The 24665-nt window shown below is 41.8% G+C and overlaps 1 protein-coding gene across 8 annotated transcripts in view; it reads right to left on the bottom strand.

Moving 5' to 3' along the window:
• PAM (peptidylglycine alpha-amidating monooxygenase) overlaps positions 1–24391 on the bottom strand; it is a 140829-nt gene extending 116438 nt beyond the window's left edge. For 2 of the 8 annotated variants that reach the window (XM_048050217.2, XM_048050219.2), the window contains exon 1: positions 24269–24391. The gene's annotated coding sequence lies outside the window, so the exon portion shown is untranslated. The remainder of the gene's footprint in view (positions 1–24268) is intronic. The other 6 variants (XM_048050218.2, XM_048050213.2, XM_048050216.2 and 3 more) reach the window with 6 other exon arrangements.
• Between the last annotated feature and the right edge of the window lie 274 nt (positions 24392–24665).

Below are 24665 nucleotides of genomic sequence, written 5' to 3'. Positions count from 1 at the left end.
AGGTACAAGTATCAATTACAAGGAAAAAGAAAAGAAATAGAAAAATAATAAAATTCCAAGTAACAGTTTGGCATGCTTCTTAGAGGCTTGATTTGAGCTGAACAAGGTGTGGGTTCTAAGAGGAAAAACAATAAGCAATCACATTATTTTGGACTATGACTGGAGACAGGCACAAGGTTAGGGCATCGAAATATGTTAGAATGGGATTGCAAATTACAATGAGAGACAAGCACACAAATTCCTTCTTAAGGTCAGAAAGCCAAGTACTGAAAAATTAAGGTTGGTGTATATAAAACAGCAATCTTGACTTCATTTTTGTAGACACATGCAATTGTTTACTCATATGTGTAAGCTTCTAAGACTCCGTAATCATCCAGAAATCTCATTTCAACAGCAATAGAAAGAATGGAGGAAAAAAAAATAGTTTGCATTCTTTAGCAATCATGACAGCATATTCTGAAGTACTGTTCTTATTAAAAGGCATTCCAAACTGCTTACACCCGTATATTTCACTGAACTCTTCCCCCACACCCAATCTCTCTTGAAAGAGACCAAGACCATGCACACAAAATTTACCCAGAACATATTCAGCAGTGTTTACCCCCATCCCTACTGAAACCTGTGCATAAGCCATGTAAGTCAGTAATTGTTGAACAGGTGGGTACAGGACAAGCTATAAGAGGTACTACCTCTTATAGCTTGTCCTGTACAGCTATAAGAAGTGCTGAATATTAAACGCATTAACACTTAGCAGTAGATTGAAAATAGCTGAAAATAACCAGATGAATTTAAGTTCATAATATACGAAAAATATTATGATGCGATATAAAGGATTATGAATCGAAAATTCAATTAGAAAACATTTTGAATTAGAAGATTACTGTGTTTACTTCATATATATACACACACACACATATGTATATACATATATATGTATATACATATGTGTGTGTGTGTAGATATATATGAAGTAAACACAGTGTATATATATATATACACACATACACACACACACCCCTCCAAATTTAGGGATTGTCTATTCCTCTATAGTGATTAACACGTTGAAACAGAGCAGCAATTCTTATTACCACTAACACTAGTTGTAAAAAGGAGGCAAAGAACCTCAGGCAGGATCTCCTTACTCTACCGCATGGATTCCTGAACCTGGCCACATCACGGAGCGTACAAAGGGTAAATAACACACACAGCTACTTCAGGCCAAGCAAAATATTTTTAAATGCTTCACCTGGTTCTACCACCAAACCTACTCAAATCTGGCTCTTATTTGGCACCAGCCCCACTTAAAGTCTATTATGGACTGCATAGTCCTAAAAGGCTCTCACAGAAGCAGCGTAGTACCAAACTGCTATCACAGCTTTCTCTTTATAGACTGTGTCTGGATGTTGTTTGTTTTTGCACACAACTCCATAACAAACATCTTTCCTGATACTGCAGTGGTGTGGGAAGGGACCAACACATGCACATGCTTCTGGAAAGACCACCACCACTGCTGCCCATCTCTTCAAGGCTCCCAGAGGCACTCAACCATCCTGCCACCAGCTACAAAACACTCGGTAAAAACAAAAGCTATGATCACATTACGGCAGGGAGCAGTGGGGAGTGGGTGTGGGGGAAGGAAGATAAAAACGAAAAAAAAAAAAAAGAATAGATCCACAACTGTTCTCAACAAGTGACTTTTTCTCCAGCTACCCAACTCTTTTTCATTTAACCACCTAAAACATGTCCTATTTTTTCCCAGTCTGTGCATCCCTTCAGTTAGAGTCTGCTGCTTGGGCGGGCTTGCTTTATGCAATACCCAGGGATTAGCTATAAAAATAAAACTCAGAATCAGGACCAGGCATTTCTGAAATAGTTATGGTGCAACGTATTTACAAACAGCATGCACCCAGGCACTTGCATTGATATATTCGTATTTTAAAAACTGTAGCAAAAGATGCCCCGTGGATCATTCCTACAGTTCAAAGCTTAGCTTTGAAGATTAACATCTAAATACAAACACTGTACTACAATACCCACACCCAATTAATGCTTGTAAATATTGATCCTTGACACATATGAGCAGGTTTTTTTTGCAGAAGGCAAAAACTTCTCACATCTGATACATTTCCTTAAAAGGAACATCAATGCACATAATGATATCTACTTACATTTTAAGGGTGGAGCAGTTCACCTTGAGAGAGAAAAATGAGGTACATAGCAAGACTAGTCCTACTGTTCATCTCACTTTACATTTCTGCATTTCAGACAAAAATTCCAAAGTGAACCACAACTTTCCATCATCTAAAAATACCCTAGTGTCGCTCTGTCCAAATGCTCCTCACAGACACAGAAAAAAAAAGCATACTAATTTCCTTCCACTCCCTTAGCTTCATGTATTCATGGTTATCAGGTAGCTTTTGCTGCTCTGCCAATGGAATGTCAGCACAGCTTTTTGTTCAATCCACAGAAAGTTTCCTGCCTTGCCCTAAAATAGTGTTATCCTTCAGTCACTGTTATGTCACCATTTCTTTACTGCGTTGCTGGCCTAAGAGCTAACTAAAGCACATTGAAGGCCAGCTAAATACTAGACAGAAATAAATATCTATTCCTCAATCCATTCCACCGTTGTCCAGTAATTTTAACACTTCCACTTCAGGGGACATACTCGGTTTATGCCATTTCCAAATCTCAAAAATGTCTTGGTGATAGTGCATGCTTTGTTTTCCAAAGTTGGAAACTTGGCTCTAGAAGAATGACTTTGCCATATTAATCGCACTTTGAGATGCACACTTTTAGGACCTAAAGGGGGCCAAAAGGAAAGCTTGGGTAGGAACTCTTTGTCAGGGGGTGTAGTGATAGGACAAGGGATAATAGCTTTAAACTAAAAGAGGGTAGGTTTAGGTTAGATAATGGGAAGAAACTCTTCACTCAGACGGTGGTGAGGCACCGGCACAGGCTGCCCAGAGAAGCTGTGGATGCCCAATCCCTGAAGTGTCCAAGTCCAGTCTGTATGGGGCTTTGAGCAGCCAGGTCTGGTGGGAGCTGTCCCTGCTCATGGCAGAGGGGTTGGAACTGGGTGGTCGTAAAGGCCCCTTCCAACCCAAACCATTCCATGATTCTATGCTTCTAGCTTTTATTATAGCAAACTGGGTTATGGTATGACCTCAGACTGCTTATGGAACAAGAGTTGCATATTTGCCATAGATGTTCCCAGCCTCAAACACTGTTACTGTTACACAAATAAGAGTCACTGTCCTGAAAAAAGTGGGTTACTTTTCCAGGTAAGAAAATCCCAGCTGAAGGGAAAGACGAGGAAACTTAACATGGTAATTACAACCTATTTCCTGTTTCATGCTGAAACATGATATACTGTTCATGATTTATTGTTTCATAGCACTATAAAACTTTCAAATTTCAGCACCGAATACTTCACAGCAGAAGTGTACTACATCTATGATACCCACTAGCTCCTGTCAAGCTTTTAGACAGAAACACAGAAGGTAAATTTTGATAAAGAAAATTTTAATATCTACTTAGGACAAGATAATGCTTTATGGAACAGCTGGCAAGCAAGCTTAGCAAGGCAAGCACTCCCTAAATGAGCTCAGCAGAAACTTCACAGTGAAATCTTACACCTTACACTGCCATTTGTTTTTCCATGTTGGCCTTACAGGTGAGCAAACAGATTATGTTGAAAAGTTCATTTTTATTTAAAGATGGCTCAAAGCATCCAGCAAGTCAGACATGTTTGAATTAGTCAATTAAAACAAAGGATTTGAATCCCTTCATAAATAGTGAAACGAAAACGCAAAATCACAGCAACAATCTAGGCAAAACACTAAAAAGGGCAGTATCCAGAGCTGTAACATTTTCCTCAAGAAGAGTTCACATATTAAGAAGAAAAGCATAGATAGAAGAAGAAAACAGAAACTATTGCAACTGCATCATGTTTTATTATTGATTCATTTATTTGCCCTACACATAAAGTACCTAGGTAGACATAAAGAACACAAATTTATAATTCTACGTCAGAGCACAAAATGAATAGGAAATTGCTTCTGGTGGGGATTTGTCATTTACATAGAACCTTCTGTGGCAGTTTGCAAAAAAAAAGAAAAAGTAAATAGTATTGTGAAAAGATTTTCTTAAAAGTACATTGAAAAGACAGAGCATGCTAAGAGAAGCAGTTTAACAAGCCTTCAAGCAAAGCACTTTTTGCTTATCTACATGTAAATCCGATTTCTTAGCTCTCCTTTGAAAATAAACAACAGCAGCAGCAACAAGCACACACAGAGTTATAATCCTAAACCCATATCTACTGGTAACACATGCAACACCTGTCCTTAACACCAGTTTAAATAAAAACAAACCACTCCATTGTAACAGTCAGTTTGAGTTTCACCATGAAAGAGCAAACAGTTATAACAAAATAAACAACGGTTATGATGCTACCACTCTTGATAATAATCCCAAGTCACAGACTGCTTGGAAGGCAAAACAATGAGCTATTGTAGTAACCAACTAACCGTACAATACAGTTAGCATATCTAACTTATCTAATCCAGTCAATCATATTTTGATGTGGTTTGAGAGGAGAATAATGCTGTACCAGATAGCACCATACAGAGATACTGCTGAAAATTGCCCTGATGCCTGAGCAGAGGCAGAACTCCACAGCACATGCTCTCATTATCTCCCAACAACAAAAAGGAGGAAGGTGGTTGAGGCATTCCTCAGGCAGCAGCAGGCACCACACCAACACCCAAATATCTCACCCCCAGAAAGTTTCAGTGTTTCTTTCTAGGAGCTGATGCTGCCATGTCAACACAGCACTTAAGGGAGGCCCAAAAGCATGGGGTACTTTCTGTGTCTGTGCTTAGTCTACAAAATGAACACCAAGAAAACACTATGGAGATATGCATTAAGATTTTAGCAAAATCAAAGATACTAAAGAAAAGATAGTTTGACATAGCTCGTAAGAACTTACAGATGACAAACCAACTTAGATTTTGATACAAATGAAAGATGTATGGCAAAGATCAGTGTACAGATACCAGGTGCATCACATTCTTCATGTCCACAGTGCGACATGACTGTTTTGTATTTTACTTAACTGTAAAACACAGTTATGAATATATAATAACTTGTATAAGCATAAAACAGGAACATAGAATGAACGTAGCTGTTCATTACATTGCCAACTTTTAGTTACTTTTCTCAATCTGGGAACATGACAGCCCCCACTGTTGAAGTTCTGGCTTGCAAATGAGTCAAAAATAACAGTCACAAAGTTGAATATCCTGGGCCTAATCCTATCTGATTGTGTGTGATTAAGATGAAACAATGTGATTTTCCTTAATCCTCCTTTGAAAGAGGGAAATAACTCAGGGTATAGTTCATGGAAATTTAATACTGTAATCACTTAAGACCTGCTATGGACACCTCAAAGTTTAAGAAAATGAAAAAATAAACCACCCGACAGCTTATGTACAGCAAGAGAAAAGGCCTCAGAGAATTCATACATGCAAGACGCTAGAATTGTTTAAAGATGAGAAATGGTTTACTCCTTTACAAAGCCTGTGTTACTGTCCTTTTTCCAGAAGCTTTGTTAAATCAGGGACAAAACTACAGACTGTAATAATATTTGCTTTATTGGGTTCAGAGTGCATTCTTTGAGCAAACACTAACAATGTTTAAGTTTGAAATTGGAGGGTAGGTAAGAAGTAAGACAGTTTTCTGTGTAAAAATGCAGCTGACAAGGGCTGCAGGGGCTGAAATAACTGCCCACCCATGTACCTAGGATATGTGTCCTGGCCTAAATATCACATTTAATTTAAAAGCATATCCTTCTACCGTCAGATCAACACCAGCTTGACAGGCAGAAGAGTGCTCCAAGGCAGACACCTGGCCACAGCTCTACTCTCTCACGTACTAGAAAAATGCTAACCCAGAGCAGGAGCTGATATGGCTAACAGCAGCAGCCACCACAATCAAAATAAATAAAACCTATTTAATTTCTACAGAATAAGTTTTGTGCCCACGTAGAAACAAATAATTAACCTTACTCGCACCAATCTGTTGGCCTCTTTCTACATTAGAAAACGTGAGGAGACGTATTAAACACAACCACCTCAAAGGCATGGATGCCAGTACAAAGTCTAAAGCAAGGAAAATGCATCCTTGGTGGAAGAGGACTGGGTCAGGGAATACTTAAGCAAACTGAACAGACATAAGCCCATAGGCCTTATGGGATCCACACAAGTGCTGAGGGAACTGGTAGATGTGATTTTAAGGCCACACTCGATAACGTTTGAACAATCCTGGTGACCCAAGCACGTACGCAAGGTCAGGAGGACAGCAAATGGTCACTCAAATCTTCAAAAAGGGCAGGAAGGAGGACCCAGGGAATTACAGGCTGGTCAGCCTCACCTCAATCCCTGGGAAGATTAGGCAGCTAATTATAGAAACCATTTCCAGGCAGAAGAAGAAAACCATCAGAAGGATTCAGCACAGATACACCAAGTAGAAGTCATACTCAGCCAGCTTCAAAAGCTTCTACAATGAAATGAAAGGCCTGGTAGACAAGGGGAGAGCAGTGGATATTGTCTACTTTGCCTTACTTCAGTAAGGTTTTTGAAACTTTGTCTACTTTGCCTTACTTCAGTAAGGTTTTTGAAACTGTCCTCAGCAAGATCGTCATAGACAAGCTGTTGAGATGGATAAGCAGACAGTGAGGTGGACTGAAAGCTTGCTGTAAGGACAGGCCCACAGGGTGGTTATCAGTGACATGATGTCTAGTTGGAGGCCAGTAACCAGTGGTATACCCAAAGGGTCAATACTGTGTCAGTCCTGTTTAACATCTCCATTAATGATCTAGATGATGGAGCAGTGTGCCCTCAGCAGCTTTGCTGATGACACAAAACTGAGAGGAGTGGCTCATACACCAGAGGGTCATGCTGCCATCCAGAGGGACTTCAACAAGCTGGAAAAATGGGCTGAGAGGCACCTCATGAAGTTCAGCTAAGGAAAATGTGAAGTCCTGCACCAGAGGAGGAAAGAAGCTTGGCAGAAAAGGACCTGTGGTGCATCCTTATGGACACCAAGTTGAACATGAGCTCTCAATGTGCCTTTGCAGCAAAGAAGGCCAGCTGTGACTGCATAAGGAACAGTGTCATTAGCTCACCAAGGGAGGTGGTCCTTCCCCTCTCCTCAGCTCTCGTGAGGCCACATCTGGAGTACAGTGCCCCATTCTGGGCTCCTCAGTACAAGAAAGACATGGGCATACCAGAGGGAGTCCAACGAAGGGCCACAAAGTTGATGAAGGAACTGTTCAGCCCAGAGAAGAGATGTCTCAGGGGGTGGTTCTTATCAACTTTGATAAATACCTGAAGGGAAGGTGCAAAGAGGATGGAGCCAGGCTCTTTTCAGTGCTGTCCTGTCACAGGACAAGAGGCAAGGGGCACAAAATGGAAGACAGGAGACTTCCTCTGAACATCAGGAAGTATTTCTCTACTGTGTGTGTGACCAAATACTTCTGGTTTTTGTCGTTGTTTCTCACCAACTACTCTATTTTAAGTGGCAATTATCTTAATTTTCCAAGCCTAGTCTGTTTTGCCTGTGATAGTGACTGGTAAGCCATTCACCTGTCTTTATACGGACCCACAAGCTTTCCCATCTTATTCTCTCTCCACTGTTGAGGAAGCAGAGTGAGAGAGTGGCTTGGGGGGGGGTCTGGTAGCCATTGAAGTGAAGTGGTTATGTAACTCTAAAACAAAGTAGGCCAGTTTTAGATGCAAGTATACCAACATAACTCCAAGAGTAACATCAGTTTGCAGTTCGTAAAAAGGTCAGTATGTGACAATTCCTGCCCTTGAGTACTACCATCCATTCATTTAAAAGATAAAAAAATAAAAATAAAAAACAACCCTCCCCAACAACTTCAAATAAAATTAATATCCCAAATACCGTACTGCTTGACAAAGACCTTATCTCAAAGATCAATTTTATAGATATTGTCTCAGTGTCAGTTCTGAGGTAATAACTAAATATATACTATTTTGATTGAAAAGAAATTATACATATCTCACACACACACTGAGTAACTCAAAAATTTTTCCTAAGCCAACTGACATGGTTGTATGTAGGTCAAATTGTCCTGACAGGGACAAAAAAGATGAAATAAGACAGAGATGAAGATCTTCATGATTTAAACATCCTCCAAAAGAAAAAGCCCTGGTGCTTACCAAAAGCAACCACAGACAGAGTCCTGTTGCGAGCATACAGTTTCTAAGCACTGCGTAATGGAATATATCTTGCATATTAATGGAAAATATATTCATTTTTTTGGAAATATTTGCTCCTGAAAGCACTAGCACAAACTTGAGAGTTCAGGTCAGTCTGTATAAAGAGGGCATACAGTTTTTGGCAGTGGTCTTCCAAGTTTCAATAAAGTGTTGATTTCCCTAACTCAACTGCTTGAAGAAAAAAGTACTCTGTATTAAATGAAAATACTACCTGACAAAAGTTAATCAAGTGCAAAAGAGGGCACAAAGCTCATTAATTATAAACAGAGCAGAAAAATGAAGCGAAAACTGTAGAAAGACAGACCAACTTGGAAAAGCCAATTATAGATAAACAAGTGTTTTAAATAAGTATTTTGAAGATGTAGCTACAAAGCTGAGAGTTATTTTGTCTTAAAAAGAGAAAAAGAGAAAGCTCTCAAAGTGACAAACCAATGAGATCATCCACTAGTATTTAATGATAAACTGTTGTTATAAATAGGAATGTAGGGATAAATTAAACCAAAAAGCCTACAAGTGTCAAACACGATAGCCCTAGTACTCTCTCCTTGTGAGTTAGCATAGTATTGTCAGAACAGCACATCACACTTCCCCTCCCCAAAATATTCAACTTGATAGACATAAAAGGTTTTAAAGAGAGCTTTAAAGAGGTCTGGTTCTGTCTGGTTCCAGATCCAGTTATCTGAACTAGCAGCAGGAAAATTCTGCCTGCCATTCCCCCGCCCGCCCACCCCCCCCCCTTTTTTTTTTTGCTACTCCTTTACCATCATAACAGAAAAGAAATGTCCCAGTTTCAAATCAGGTAGGACAGATGCCTGAGTATTGCAAAGGAAGAAGTAACCAGCAGAACAACTTTCAGAAAAAAATGGTCTACAATGAAATTTGATGGGTTGAAGAAACGAACAGTAGAGACTGGATAAACAGAGAGACAGGACAAAACAGATAAAAGGTCAGCCTAGCTAAGACCTAGCAGGGAAGATGGGGATCCTGGGACTTAGGGTCAGGAAACAAGAGGCAGGAGTGGCAGTCAGCTCTGCCCACTGCCAGAAAGGTCCATTAACTTTCTTTCCTCCAAAAAGATCTTGGCAGCGTCAAGAAATTCAATGACTAAGGTGGCTTTATGCCACAGTTAGCCACCTTCTGGCGCACTTTTGTCCATCAAGTTTGTACCAACAAACCTTAGCAACTACAGACAGTACCTTACAGATGAAGCTGCCAACATTGTAAGAAATTAACCGTGAGAAACTTTCATATTGTATTTCACAGTGCATAGAAATTCTTCAGAAAGCACTCAAGTGTAACAAGATAATTATTTATAGTCTATTTTGCAGGCATATTTAGTACAAACATGTCCACTAAATGGATAGTCAGAACAGAGTATGAATAAAAGAGGTCAAACAGAATAAATAAATAACAAGAACACTATTTATAGCTGCAAAAAACTGCAAATTGCCTGAAGATGACAGGAAACTGCACTTATGCAAATGAAGAGAGTTGAGCTTGAGCTTAATTAAATCATTAATCCTTTTTGTTTGCAAGTCATTTTCAGAAAACACTTTAGCTTGACATTAGGAAAGTACTGTATGTGCAATATTACATACAAGTCATCTTGAACATTTTGACATTGCTTCTGTATTCATAAGAAAAAAATCCTTAGTTTGCAGTTTCTGAAGCTTTTTTCCACCTTTTTTTTGTTGTTAAAGCTTGTTTTCCAGTGCAAATTCATTTTGAAATCTCCTTGAGACCTCCTTATTTGTTTACTTCTTGCTGTCATATAGTATCCTGACAAAGCAAGGTGCTACACTATGAAGCACTAGGCAGTAGGCCTACCATAAATTAAAAAAAAAATAGCAAAATACAGTTGACAAAGGCAAAGTGCTTCTGATTAACTTTGCTAGGCTCTACCATTAGATATCACAGAATACAGCTAACCTCACCCAGAGGGACCTTCCCCATGCAAAAACAAAACTTCCATCTCTAAGTAGGGAATGTGTCATAGCAATTCTAAAAGCCTCAGTATAGGTATTCTAAGATGTCTAAGCACTAATGTACACCCAAAAGCATTGCTTAACATTGCTACAGTGTGCTGAAGCTCTATTTCACTCTTTCTTTGACACATAATACCAGTGTCACTCTTTTTAACCTAGTAATGTTTTGGGTTTTTTTCAATTTTAATTTTACATAGTTCAAATATCAGAAATAGCAATAAAGGAACTGTTTGTAACGGAAGTTGAATTCTTTTCCCTAAAGAGACAGAGAAGCATTAGGTTTGTTTCCTACCTGCATAAAGTTTCTGGATCTACAGCATGGCCATTTCAAAAATAAATGAAACCATTTCATTTAACTGATAAACCATTTCATTTAACTGATAACTAACTACAGGCAACTACCCTGAAATAAGTAAAAAGTAGCAAACAACAACAAAATCTATATTCTATTCTTCCCCCCCAAAAAAACACAAACAAACAAACAATTTTGCTTCCACTCTGATTAGATTCAAATGCCAACTATAGCAGGAAAGACTGAATTTATCATCATTTCAATACAAGTGACCCAGATCTCCACGGAAACATATCATGAGTTCAATGGCAGTATATTACCTGATACAATAACACAGATAATCTAGTATTGCTACCTGTATTATTCTCACAAACTCTTACGAAAAAAGGCTAAGCAGCACATGACACTGAAGCCACTTTTAGAATACCAACCTGCAAATCACAGCCACTCTTTTGAAGACGTTTATTGCAGAAAAAAAGATAGCAATGGCTTATAAAAGCAGTTTTTTATTTATTTTTTTGCCAAAAGCAAAACAGAAGAGAAGATTTTGTAGGTATCCACTTCGTTCAATTCAATTTGCTCTGAAGATGAAATGGATCACGTTAGATAAAAAGCAGTGAAAATGAAGAAATGCGTATTCCATAAATCCCATGGGATGTGGTGGAGAACCAAAACAGTAGTATAATATGGACCAAAACAAAGGCAGACAAATACAATGTCATTTTGTTTGATCTTTTCACAAAGAAGGGTAAAAAAGCTTCACTCTTTTTCATGTTATCTGGCACTCCTCGTTTTGTTTCAAGACACGCAGTTTTACCTGTAAGAGTTTTCTGAGCATACAACATCAGCATATGAATAAGCTTTATGCGCATTTCTGCTTTCACAAGTTACGTGACTATGAGCCTAAAAAAAGACCTCTTTTTTAAAAACAAACAAACAAAAATTGAAAAGAAGCCTGCTCTGAAAAATTTAATTCACTACCTCTTCTTTAAACTTCGGTCCAATCGTTCCGAACGCACCACACTATGATGTCGTGTGGGTAGCCATGTAGCAGACATTTTGTCCAAGATCACCAGCTCCTCAAACAAGCCACACCTGCCCTACTGGGCCTTGTACTCAAGGCATGGGAAGTCCAAACGTCAGCATGGGCAGCTGCTGTAAGGGAACGTGATGGAGTGTCCCAGGGTGGCCTGTGCTGCACACTCGTGGACTAGATGAAGGAGATAACATCACAGCATGTTAGGCAATGATATGTCATTATATATAAATTCTGTAGATAAGCCACAAAAGTGCTAACCAAAAGAAGATGCTTTTAGCTTTACTTGAATCTGAAGTCCCAAATGACAAAACTACCAGGAACTCTACTTTATTTATGGGAAAAATATAAGCAAGTGAAAGGACAAAAGAGACCACAAAAGGAAACTAGGAGAGTGGACTGACCGATGGTCCCCTCTGCTTCCACACTCAGCTGAGAAAGGGAGAACTCCTCAGAACCTATTAATTACCCCAACCTTTTGCAGTGGTTTTACCCTTCTGGGCAACTGAACTCTACTACAACCACTCTCTCACTCCCGTTCCTCAAAGGGAAAGGGGGGAAAAATATGATGAAAAGGGGTAAAGGGGTGAGATAAGGACAGGGAGATCACTCTACAACTATCATAACAGGCAAAACAGAGTCAGCACAAGGAGATGAATAAAATTTATTACCTATCTCTAGCAGACTAGAGCAGTGAGAAACTAAAAACAAACTAAAACCACCTTCTCCCTATCTACTCTCTTCTACTTTCTCCCCCTGAGCAGCACAGGGAAATGAGCAATGGGGGCTGCAATCAGTGCCTAATGCTTCGCCTCTGCAGCTCCTTCACAGTCACTACCTGCCCCTACTCCACGTGGGGTCCCTCCCATGGAATACCATCCTTCCTGAACTGAGCCTGCGGGGGCTGCCCACAGGCAGCAGCTCTTCAAGAACTGCTCCCACATGGCTCCGTACCACGGGGTCCATCCATCCCCCAGGAGCAAACTGCTCCAGCACGGGTCCCCCACGGGTGGGCGGCAGCTCCCCCCAGACCCCCTGCTCCTGCGTGGGCTCCTCTCCATGGGCTGCAGCTCCGGCCCGTGGCCTGCTCCTGTGGGGGCTCTCCATGGGCTGCAGCCTCCTCCAGGCCACATCCACCTGCTCCACCAGGGGCTCCTCCACGGGCTGCAGTGTTTCCGCTATCACTGTGCAAAAAGTGGTTATGGGTCCCAACAGTTTGGGCTCTCTCCCAAACAGACTGCATCCAAACAGTATAGACTGCCCCAAGATCACTCAGATGACCACGCAGCCATTAGAGGCTGGAACAGCTGGAGAACGCAGCCTGCTCCTCCCTTATTTGCCTCAGTTGGTCAATGAAAACACCTGGAAGCTTCTGACAAAACAACAGCTGGTTATTGATTATCAAATCGGGTTCCCCCACCCCCACAGCTCTAGCACCCAGCATTGCCACTCTCCTTGAGTTGAGTCTGAAGCCGTGGCACCATCCAGATAGCATTTAATCCTTGGAAGCCCAGCTGCTAAAGAACTGCAGGAGCAACCTGTGCTCTCCTGGCGTGCTGCTGCCCTGAGCTATCGACACAGCCCCATCATTCACCATGGGCTGGCAGCCCCACATTTGGAAGATTTCAGTATTTCTCCCACACAGTAGATCACTCAGCTATGTGGATTATGTTATCCACATTGCTCGTCTCACAGAGCGGGAAGTGGGAGAAGCACTGAGTGATACTACAGAGACTATGCAAAATTATGGCTGGGGAACTGACAATCAAAAAATTCAGAAATATGAAAAAGAAGCAAAATTTGGAAGGATAATTTAGCAGGGCCATTGTAGAAAGATATCCAAGTCAGCTACACAAAACATATTCTATATAGCAGAAATGCAGAGCAGAGCAGAAGTACAAGTTTATTAGTCTTTGGGGTTTTGGAGGCAATGTATGCCATATTTGGTCCAGACCTTAAGACCATTATAAACAAGGAAAAAAAAAAAGTCAGTTCTTTCATGAAGAAAAGGAAGCAACCACCTCTGACCAAAAAAAAAATGCTTATTAAGCAGTGTTAGGCCAAAAGCTAGCCAATAAGCCTTTCAAGCTCCAAGCACTGGATGAGGCTCATTGGAGCCTATGACAGCAAATGGACAGGCTACATACATGATTGGGACTTTGGTCATAGAGTTTGTCCCCATCGGTGCAAAACTAAATATTTGGGCTGTTTTTTCAGCCCTAGCTGAAACAAAGAATCACCCAATGGGCCAAGGTAACTGATATTGGGGCTCCTGGCCTTACATTGGGTACCACCAAATGATTGTATTCAATAAATTGGGAAGACATAATGGACTAGTACTATGAAATGGAAATGGTGAATTTCTGTGTGGCCTCTACCAGCCCAAATACAGTGAGTGCTTTACAGGAGAAAATAGTACAAATTGGCTTAGGTAATCACATTTTCTATCCAGTCTGGTCTGCCTCCATCTTGGCTGCAGTAGGCTCCATCGTATGAGCAATTAACCCAAGAGCAGAAGCAAAATGCATGGTTCACTGATCAGTCAACAAGATAATGCTAAAGAGAAACACCAACGGAAAGCAGCAGCCTTTAAAATGGCTCAACAAGCCTTCCTAAACTACCAAGAGAACAGGAGGAACAGCCAATATGTCAAACTGATAGCTGTGGCTATGGTGCTGGAAGAACTGACAGCCTCAGAAATCTTTATACTGGCTCTTGGGCAGTATATAAAGGTCTCACACTGTAGTCTAGTGATGACAAGCAGATGACTGGATGATATGCAGCAAACCTCTCTGGGGTCAGAATTTGGAGAACACCCAGCCACACCCAGCAGACAAATCATACTGGGCTACTTCCAGAGTCAAGGTTTATAGTCAGGTGGTGGTAGCAAACAACTGGCTGTATTTCCTCCTGTACATGCTGACCAGAAGGCCACTATCAAAGGTGTTTGCTTATTAAGCCAATGGTGAGGTATTTCTACTTGTATTCAATCAGTTAATGGCTCACAGGACAAACAGTCCAGAACAGGGCTGGTGAAAACCACGTAGGACGAGTTTATCATATACTCCATCATCCCTGGGGAACCAGTTTAGTAGAGCATAATATCATCTTACTAAAAGAACATTTGTGAATTCTTCCACCTACGCACACCTTGTAGAACCAGCCAACAGTGCTGGCACAAGCAGTAGTAAGTCTGAATAGAGGGGGGAGAGTCCAAGGCTACACCACTTACCAACTATCGTTAGGTCACCACCACACAGAAATGTCTATTGGGTTTGTGTCTGAAACAGGATATGAATTTAATCTCAGCACAGGACAGACAATAACGTTTACAGAGGACTCTCTCAGGCAAACTGATCTCTTCCAAAATGCTGGTCCAAGAACAGGAGGCTATATTCTTAATTTTGGCATACTCAGCCAATACTCTTTAATATGCTCCACAGACGTGATTTCAATCTGTTTTTGCAGAAAGTGGATATGGGTAATCTCCTTGAGAAGTCTCAGTATTGCACAAATCCGCAGCGACATCTGTCGGCAACCTGTGGATTACACCGATGCTCCAAGTCTTACCAGTCCAGAATATTTTGGCAGTCAATGGATACTATGGTTGGAGCTAAAACACCCATGTTTAAGTAGATGTCTGTGCTGATTGACACCTCAGAGTGTCAGGAACGGGGACCTCAGAAAAGTGTGTGTATGTTAGGGATGGAGGACGGCCAACATGGGAAGGACCTCCATGTTGTTGACACTCACAGATTGCTATGTATTGCTGACCACTTAAAGACAGAAAAACAGATTATTCTCATCAGTAACAGTTTCACAGAATCACAGAATGGCCGAGGTTGGAAGGGACCTCTGAAGATCATAGAGTCCAACACCCCTGCTGAGCAGGATCACCTAGAGCACATTGCACATGATGGCATCCAGGCGGGTTTTGAATATCTCCAGAGAAGGGGACTTCACAACCTCTTTGGGCAACCTGTTCTAGGTTCACTCATCTAGGCTGCATTTCTTGAGCTTGTTTATGAGGATGTTATGAGAGACAGCGTCAAAAGCCTTGCTGAAGTCAAGGTAAACCACATCCGCTCTCCCCTCATCTACCCAGCTAGATTTATATGAAAGAAAGCTAATAACTAACTTTAAACATCTTTGGTGCAAGAGAGTTATTAAGGGTCATTCCACAATGGAAAGACTGTAATAAGTCACTGCTACTACCATCACAGCTTATGACTTACGGAAGATACAAAAGATAACTGTCTTTCCTGAGTGAATTATATGGGCAATTTCTTACGGGAGTTAGATGGTATTATCATATAATCCACTGTTTTAACAATTTAAACACACTTAAAATGTTGAGACCTTACCCTAAACAAACATGTTTTCAGGCCTGCAAAGCTACTGTCAGCAAAGAACAACCTCAAGCTGTTGCTGGAGTTGGACCTATACCATGCAGCAGCAGATTCACTCAGAACCCCCACATAAGCACTATCATTCTCCATGAATTTCCAGAACATCTATATAGCACACTGTTTCAGAGAACTGTTATTTTAAGTACACAGTCTAAATCACCCAACAATGTGCATTTTGCACAGTTCCTCATAACATCCTCATAGACAAAGTGATGAAAAACAGCCTAGAGGAACAGACAATGAAGAGGACTGACTGAGTTGCCAGGCTCATATGTGATCAGCAGCACAAAGACCAGCCATAAGCTGGTCACCAACATTATACGCCAGGAATAAATACTGGGTCCAATCCTGTTCAACATCTTCATTAACGATCTGGGTGGAGGGGAATACTGTACCCTCAGCACATTTGCAGATAACACAAAACTGGGAGGAGTGGCTGACAGGAGAAGTCCTGTACCAGGGGAAGAACAACTCTATGCACTGGTATACGCTGAGGACTCACCAGGTGGAAAGTAGATTTGCAAGAAAGACCCTGAAGGTTCTGAAGGACAAGACAGAAAGGAGACAGCAACTCATTGCTCTTGTGGCAAAGCCAGCCAAGGACATCCTGGCCTGCATGAGGAACAGAACAACCAGGAGGTCAAAGGAGGTGATCTTTCACTTCTAGACAGCCCTAGTGAGGCCACACCTGGAGTACTGCGTCCAGTTCTGGGCTCCCTCGTGCAGCAGAAGCATGAACATACTGGACAGGGTCCAGGAACAGGCTAAAGAAATTATGATGCTGGGACTGGAACATCTGTCATATGAGGAGTGGTAGGACTGTTTAGCCTGGAGGTGAGGAGAATCAAGGGCGGGAGAGGGTGGAATCTTATCAATATATATATAATTATCGGTTTGATGGGGACATGTGTGAAAGCAAAGACAACAGTGCTAGGTTCTTCTCAGCAGCACCCAGTGACAAGAGGCATGAACTGAAACGCAAGAAGCCACCTTCTTACGAGGGTGGTCAAAGATGGCCACGCACTGCCCAGAGAAGATGTGGAGTACCCATCTATGAAGGTATTCAAAAGCCAACCGGGCACAGTCCTGGTCAATTCAATCTAGCTGAACTTGCTTAAGTGGGGTGTGAGATTATATGTATTAAATTACTTCCAAAGGCTCCTTCCAACTTCAGCCATTCTGTTATTTTGTATTGATTTCTCTAGGAGAAAGGCATCCCTCTAAGCAGTAAGACAAGGCAAAAAAAAGAAAAGAAAAAAAAAAGAGCATTAAGAAGCATGTTTTCGCTGTCAAAAAAGAAACGAGAAAAACAAAAATAGATACCACTTTAATTAACATTCTCATCAACTGTCACGAGTAATAAAAGCTATGTAACATTTTAAACTGTTTTTTAAATGTATGTATCACAGAAAGGTCTTCTGAAAGGACTACTCTGAATTAACAAACTTTAGAAAACTAATAATTTTGTGATCAAAATATATTAACACTGTTCCAGCAAAAACATCAGTAGGCAAGTAAAAAGCAAAAGCTATTTTGTTTAAACCAAGATAAAGATTTATTAAAATCCACCCCAGAAATCCTAATCTCTTCCATAATGAGATTGGGATTCTTAGTACCATGCAATCCAGCTCCTTAACTGAGTCCAGAGTACAACATGCATAGAAAAGAACTAAAATCCAACCACTCTAAATATAAATAATCCACAGAAAACCAAATAATATAACATGGAAGTCTGAAACAGAGCACTGGTGTTTTAAAGTGAAGTATAGCTTTTCTCTCTGTCCATCCATCCCCCTTCCCTTTTAAATGCAGTATTTAAGCATGAAAACCTATCAAGTCAGCTTTGCAATTTTCTTCTCTCTACTCATTAAACCATCTAGCTTTAGGACCCATGAACGACGCCTAAGGAGAAAAGAACTCTATTATAGCTGACTTGTAAAGCAAAATAATCACTGGAATCCCAGAATCAAAACCAATCCCCCAGCAATAAGTAAGCACTGTTGTTGTGGATAAAACACTGGGCTATAACCGACTTCAATACCTGAACAGATGTAAAGGTGTAGTTTCACACTGAGTAGACTCAACTGAGGAGGGGACAAGGAGGAATCTGCTTCCAAGAGAAAATTCTATGGCTTCCTGGAACAACACAGATGAAGATAGTAGTATAACAGTGCATTGCTGATGTTGGATTGTGAATGCATACTAATGAACATCACAGAGCAAAACATCCAATTATACCCAGTAATAATTGATGTCATCCACAAGTACAGAAGTTGGGAATGTTTTAAACACCTGTTAATGAAGACGTGAGAAGTAACACACTTGCTGCAATACAAGTTAGATACATGAGCCATCCCAGTCTGTTCTTGACTGCCTCCTGTCTTCTACCCCACTTCACATCAGCCTCCTCTTCACTCTTCCAGTGACACCACATTCCTCTGCACACTGGCTTGCTTCAGGGGACTTACCTTCATATCAGCTGCTCTTCTTCTCAGTTCCCATAGCTCTCCTCCAGTTCTCTTCTAATCTCTGTCTCTACTCTCTTCATAGCAAAGCTACATCTCAACCCCAACATGGAATGGCTCACCACCGACACTTAAATTTCTCAACATTATAAGCTACTGACCTCTGAAACTTACTGTTGGAAGCATCAGACAGACAACTTATGGGTTGACATCATCCTGTAGTTTAGAAATATACCTTGGAATTACTTCTGTTTACTATCTACATACCTACATGCAAGTTCATTTTGGTTTCACTGAAGATACATTTAATAAAACAGAATCAAATAGAAGGGGAAATTAAACAGATTCTGAAGTTAGGAATAATTAGAGACAGAAGGAAGTGAAAAATGAAGTGCCAGAAGAAACGAAATATTTATGTTCTATTGGCAGATTATGCCATTGTTCTCTGATGAAATAAGAGATGCTCCCTCCAGACAAAAGAAAACACAATAGAGTTGGTCTAGTGGAAACTGCGTGTATTTTCAGCCATACTATAGCATGAAAGATTATTAGTTAAGCTAGAAGAAACTGCATTAGAATATATATAAAAAATAAGTACGAAACTCATCAAGGAAGGACAACCACAGCCTGCATTCAAACAAGAATGATGTGACAGAGTTTCATTAACTTGGACAGAATCAAAAAAAGCATATCTAATATTCATATAAATGAGACAGAATTAAAATACAATATTCTGCATCTACAGAATCTGCTGAAGCAGTGTTGAAGAGGTATTACTCATTCACCGTAAGTTCAGAATATGATAAAAAAGAAATGGACAATTTTGAGAATCAAAACAATTGAAGTATTTTTAAATTTTTGTTCTTAAGTCAAACGTAGGGATTTTCTGTTCTTATCTACCATTTTATCAGCTGTAAAGAAGAGATGTATCCTGTGAGCATATAATCAAAGCTACTATTATGTATTCATAACAACAAATAATAAAAAGCAATTTTATGTGTTATCCATTCCTATTTCTCTCCATTACCTATCTGTTTATACTAGCGTCATTGTCTTTGTCTGAAAGATCAGGTACAGTCCCAGTCACTGTGTACAAGAAAGATACTTCCAAGCTGTAGCCAGCAGGAGAAAGGGCTACTAGAATCACAACAAGCTCTTAATTTTCCTGGTACAAAACAAGTGAAAGCCAAAATCATTGAATCTAGCAGTAAAAAGTCTAAGACAAGACATGATTGTTCTTTATAAAGAAAGCAGAGTAAATACTACAAGGAAGGAAGTAAGAATTAAACTACTGCATCATATTAAACAAGAACAAATGAGTATATGAAGACCATGAAAAATTATATGCTGGAAACTAGATGGACATTTTTGAAACAATCCAGAAAACAAAGACAATCCACAGTATGCCTTAACATGAGTGTCTTATTGTAAAGATTGGAAGACATGATTTACAGGCCTACAACAGAAAGCAAATGCACAGCTAAACAAAAATTCACTTGTATCCTTGGAGGATAAAAGCAAACCAAACATTTATAGTTTTACAGTGGTCCTCTAGGTTTTATCTAGTACCACAGCTTTAAAAAAAGTCAAAAACCTTAAATCTGAAAATGAATAGGCCACTTCCTACACCCAATGGGAGTGTCAGAAGCAAATATACATATTTACCTGTAAGTTATTTAAGCCTCGATTAACCCATCACACTAAGGATCATGACAGAATGATAGATGATTTTAAAAGGGAGCACAAACAAATGTTCAGATTCATAACACATTCCTTCAACCAACCTTTTGAGATACCCTTCTTTTATAGAGATTTATATAGTAAATATTATACTGGCATACCAGGAGCATGAATGCACAACAGCACAGGCTAAAAAATCAGAGCAAGAGGAAGAGGAATGGCATGCATGCTGCAAATAAAGAAATCAAGAACAGCCATAAAATCCAAGAAAGAGTATTGATAACAAACGGAACCGTCAGGCTCCGATGTAACATGCAAGAGTATACCATGTTATGTGGAACCACAAGTATGTGGCATGACTCATCCTCATCCTTTGTCAAAAGCAAACATAAACGCAGCAAAGATCATGCAACATCATTACCAGTCACAAATAACTCAAAATACATGATGAGGACTTGGCAGGCAGCATCCCTTACCCCCAGCCAGACCAACAGGATACCTCCATCTACCCTGGTATTCATGAACATAGGAGCGTGAAAGAATGAGTACAAAAGGATGAAAAAGAGACCTATGAGAAAATAAATGCAAGTGACTGAAGTGGGTTTTGTTCAAAGTAAAAGCTTTATGTCCCTGTATGCAGTATTGCCTGTGAACTGCTTTCACCTGTTTGATTTGCTCTGATTACATACTCTGTTTAGCTGTTACAGAACCACAGCACCTTAAAACAGACTGTTTTTGTCAAGATGGCCATTGCATCAAATGTAGGAAGGTCAACTCTGCAGCCAGAATAACCTTGGTTATCATTTGTTGCCTTTCAGTTTCTGCAAAGCACAGATTTTTTTTTTCTTTGTGTTGAATGGTGGGATTCCTCTAAGTGAAAGATTTGAATAAAGATAATAAAATACACTGGTAGATGGAGGGAGAGAGAGAGAGACATCTTTCACTGCAAAAACTATGGTAAGTGTTCATGATACATGGAATGCTGCTGAGACAGAGCGCTTCAAACTCATGACTGCTAAGCCTCTTCCTCAGACAGAAGTCAGTCAGCTTGATTCTATTAACTAAATCAGAAAAACTTTCTTCCCATTGGCATCTCTTCATGCATAATCTCCACACACCCTCTAAACATGATTTCTACATTTCGTTCTCTTTCTCACGTACAGATGAAAAGGTTGCCCTCTGCACAATTTGATGCAAACAAACACAAAACAAAAAACAGTACCATCAAGACTTCTATCTAACAAACAGTGAGTTTCAAAAGCCAGTCTCAATCTTGCTTGACTTCATCTCATCCTTCCAAAAATTTATCATAGTTTTACATAGAAAGAAGCTCTCCACACATTTATTCCCACATAATTCTAGTAGCAAATTTACAAAAGTTAGTTTTAACACAAGTTACAAAGTAACCCATAATCATTATGAAATACTGAATTGAAATATTTTTCAATAAAACCTTTACATTTTTCTGTAGGAATATATTGAATCACTATTTAAAAAAAAAAAAAGAACATTAGGAAGGAGAACATCATCACAGAGAAATGAAGAGTATTATTCATTAAGGAGTAAACGTCACTGTCTCTCAGCAGCCCAGTGTATGTCCATTTTATATATTCTCATTTACTGCCTTAAAAAAAAAAAAAGAAAAAGAAAAAAGGAAGAAAGGAAAACAGAAAAAAAAAAAGCTTAACAAGCAGAGAGAAGGGAAGGCTACTGTTTGACAGATTTTAAACCTACAGATATTAAGAGTCTCATTGGTTCCACCACTTTCCAATTTGCCGTTTTCTGTAATCAGAAAATACTTAGTTGTGCCTTGGGAAGACACCCTGCATTTACTTGATGAAACCAAATTCTGCAGCGTGAGAAAAAAAAACACACAGAACTTCAACAATGCTATGTAGTTACAGTACATCCAGTGTTTCTTTCTGTCTCTTTAGCATTACACTGAACTACGATGCTTTAACTGTTTTTTTTTTAATTGCTTGAAATACTTTGACTTGAAGAATACAAAATGTTATTCTAGACCAGACTTGTAAGCCAATCTAGCAACAATTCAGCTGCATAGCCAGCTCCAGATATCCTTCTGAAGACGCAAGAACAGAGTAATACAGTATAACCTGCCGTACATAACATGGAAGGTATGGTATAATCTGTAATCTTCTCCATGAAGTGTTAATCCTAATTGTTAGAAGCTGTTTTCACATACAAATCAGACAATTTCTCTAGCTTGTTTGGCTCAATTTGTGATCATTTACAAATCTTTGTTTGCACTAGTAACTGTAAGTCTGGATATAATTACACACATAAGCATCCCAGGAGCTCTACTAAATTCTTCATCTCAAATATGATCAGTGACAGTCAGATCAAATTGTTATGTGGAAAACTGGCAAGTTAGTGACTTTTAAAAACAGTCTTCATTTCATTGTACACACCATTGTTCTTGAGCACGCAACATGGGTACTTCCCTCAACCTGTCAGAGGAGGACTGCAGCAGAAATCCTGAGCCATGACTACTTGTAAAACCAGGCAACATGCCAGGAACAAGCTTGTCTTCAATACGTATGCCTTTATCACCACAGTTCCTTAGGATCTACACACAGGAATCAAGAAGAAAATTTCTCTCAAACCGAACACTTCCCTGAAATCAACCACATGCAGGGAAATAACATCTGAAAAAGCAGATTAGTTCATATGCTATTCTATTCGACACGCAGTGGGTTGGAGGGCATCTCACCACTTGACAAGGAAACTGACAAAGCAACGCAGAGGTGGACCTGTACTCTGGATCAGATCTCTCTGCCTCCACAAGCCTGAGGGAGGAAGGTGTGCGTGTTCCCCACGTGCTCTTGGCTGTTTGTCAGCCCACACCCGCGGGCCTCTCCTTTCCACTTGCACCTGTAGTGGGACCAGCACATCACAGAAACTAGCTGAGTTCAGGACTCAGCTTTCAAACCAAATTCAACCTGCTTTCCATTTTTTCTGCAAGCACGAGTTGGCAAACGCTCACCAATCTCTGTCAGAATTATTTTTAATCTCCTGATGGTGAGGCACTGGCACAGGTTGCCCAAAGAAGCTGTGGATGCCCAATCACTGGAGGTGTTCCAAGGCCAGGCTAGATGGGGCTGGGGGCAGCCTGGTCTGGTGGGTGGTGTCCCGGCCCATGGCAGGGGGGTTGGAACTGGGTGGGCTTTCATGTCCCTTCCAACCCAAGCTGTGCTGTGCTATCAGACTCACAGTGAAAACAATAACATTCTACAAAATAAATCAGTTAAGAAAATGATATTTGGAGACTGAGCTGTAGCTGTCTGAACGCAAGATTTAGTGCCAACCCTCTTAACGCTGCAACACGCGCGAGGACACGGAGGGGCCCCCCCACGCCCAGGAGGCAGCACCCCGGGCTCCCCCAGTCAGAACTTGCAGTCCCCGCGCCAGCACCCTGCCCACACCGCTGCCTGCCGGAGGAGGTTTCCCTTTTCCCTTTTCTCTTCTCCCTCCCCGCGGAGCCCGAGGCCGGCAGCGGTGTCACCGGGCCCCTCCAGCAGCCACCACCACGAAGTTGGGGGAGAGGCGAACAAACCCCGGACGGGTGCGTGAGCCACAAAATAAGAGAGTTTAAAAAAAAAAAAAAAAAAAAGGAAAAGAAAGAAAGAAGGAAAGCGACAGCCGTCGCTCGCAGGGCGGTGGGAGCCATAACATCGCGGCTCAGACCCGCCTCGGGGCGGCAGCGAGCGGAGACCCCTCGGTGTTTTGGGGTGACCCGGGGCCCAGCGCCGCCGTCTCCGTCCCCACGGCCCCGGAGGAAACTTCTCCGGCTGAGGACCGGCCACCACCGGCCAGCCGGGACGCGGCACGGCCCCGGCCCCGGCCCCGGCCCCGGTCCCTGTGGCAGCTCCAGCCCCGCCGGCCGGGCCCTCGCCCTCCCGGGGAAGGCGGCCCCGTCCCGCCCGGTCCGGTCCGGTCCGGTCCGGTCCGGTCCCGTCCCGTCCCGTCCCGTCCCGTCCGGCGGGGCACAGCGCCCGGGGCCCCTCCGTCCGCAGCCACCGGCGGAGCAAACCGCCGCAGCCACCTCCTGCTCCTCGCCCCCCGTCCCCACTCACTCACCGCGGCGGCCGCGCTCCGCTGGCGGCGGCAGTGACACCCGGGGCTGCCGCGCTCCGCCGCCACCGCCGCGACCCCTTCCTGCCACCGCCCCGCACCGCCCCGGGGTGGAGACAGCCCCGCCACCACCCCCCGCCCCGCACCGCCCGCACCGCCCCGACCGGGACGCGGCGCCGTGCACGTCGCCCTCTGCCGAGCAGTGGCGGGCGGCGGGGCCGAGCTGGATCAGGGCGTCTCGGTCCCCGGCGGCGGGCGGCGAGGTGCCGAGGGCTCCCGGCAGAGGCACGGCCGTATGGCCGGGCGGCCCTCCTCCTTGCCGGTACCGCGTAACTTTGTGCCGGGCTGCTCGCCTCTCGGCCGGGAAGCTGAAGGCCCGGCCGAAGGGCTTCGGGCCTTACCC

The sequence above is a fragment of the Anser cygnoides genome, chromosome Z, assembly GCF_040182565.1.
Source record: "Anser cygnoides isolate HZ-2024a breed goose chromosome Z, Taihu_goose_T2T_genome, whole genome shotgun sequence".
Classification (NCBI taxonomy): Eukaryota; Metazoa; Chordata; class Aves; order Anseriformes; family Anatidae; genus Anser; species Anser cygnoides.
This window is presented reverse-complemented; position numbering and strand designations above follow the sequence as displayed.